The 1,252-nt window shown below is 47.9% G+C and overlaps 1 protein-coding gene across 3 annotated transcripts in view; it reads left to right on the top strand.

Moving 5' to 3' along the window:
• Positions 1–1,252, top strand: part of LOC109315167 (aquaporin-8-like) — a 48,778-nt gene that overhangs the window by 32,640 nt on the left and 14,886 nt on the right. The window lies entirely within an intron of this gene.

Raw genomic sequence — 1,252 nt, 5'->3', positions numbered from 1 at the left:
TTTTCCAAATCACGACAGCTTGCAGGGGCTGGGGGAGCAGGCGGGGGTCAAGGGGGCTGGCAGGGGTCCTCCCATGGTCCCCTGCCCCCCCTCCCCCACCCCTAGTATTTACCAGCTCCTAGTCAGCTGTAGCTTCCTGCTGCAGCTACCAGGGACTGCCCGAATCATCAAAGCTTTCCAAATCTTTTCCGAAGATTTGGAAAGCTTTGAATCAATTCGGACCTTTAAATTGGTCCCCTGATTCGATTTGGATTCGGAGGTTCAGCCATCGAATAGGGCCAAATCTCTTCTGAATTTAATCGCCACCCGAAGATTCACACAGCCCTATTGTATGGGCTGGTCATAAACTACAAACTGGTCATAACTGTCAAGAGTAAACACTTCTGTGGCTGAAAAATTGACGTCTGGCCACAAAAAGTGAAAATTCTGTCCTCACTGGACAAAATTGTGTAACTAGTAGGTGCTGTATTTGACTACATCCTTGCTGCACTTGGGGAAGGAAACGGAGTAAAGCTAAAGTTGATTTGAAGCTACCTTTGCCCTCTGTATGCTGAAACAACAGGAAGCCTGTCTGGCCCCCTATGTCATTGCTTTAAACTGGTTTAGGTTACTCTGATGCAGCTTTTGCTCGTAAAGACCTCACCCTCTATTTGCCATGGGCCTCTAAAAACAGAGGACAACCACAATGCTCTGCAGCCACCCTTATCTGCCTCTGACACCAATGACTGAGAGCAAAACTAGCACAGAGCCCTAAAGCCCTTGTGTGGAGAACTCAGGAGTCTGTTTCCATGGCAGTAAGGCTCTTTTCTGCTGCCAAACAGCTTAGCTGGGGCTTACTGCAACAAAAAAATCGGGCCCCTATATTTCATTGTTATGTACTGCAATCCCAGGTGAAACCTCGTTATGGCAGAACAGGTGAAAGATCTATTTAACCTACAGAACCAAACTAAACAGGATCAAACCAGCCAGGAGTAAATTCAGTTGCAATTTAGAAGATGGTTTTGGTGAGGTTCTGGAACAGATTCCTAATCACAGTAGTGGCAAGCACAAAAATTAACTACTTTTGGGATGGAGCTTGATCAGTTTAATAAAGGAAACTCTTTGGTGCGGATGCCTGTGAAAGGTGGAGGCTGGACTTGATGGGCTCCTATACACTGGTCAGGGGGGATCAGCAGGTATTGGGGGAGTCCCTGTTCCCCCGTGCGCTGCCAGGAGTGACCAGGAATAACGGTCACAAGCTGGCGGAGGGTAG

Source organism: Crocodylus porosus, unplaced genomic scaffold (assembly GCF_001723895.1).
Source record: "Crocodylus porosus isolate Cpor-Errol unplaced genomic scaffold, CroPor_comp1, whole genome shotgun sequence".
Classification (NCBI taxonomy): Eukaryota; Metazoa; Chordata; order Crocodylia; family Crocodylidae; genus Crocodylus; species Crocodylus porosus.
The sequence above is the reverse complement of the archived record's forward strand: the minus strand, read 5'-3'. Positions and strand labels throughout refer to the sequence as shown.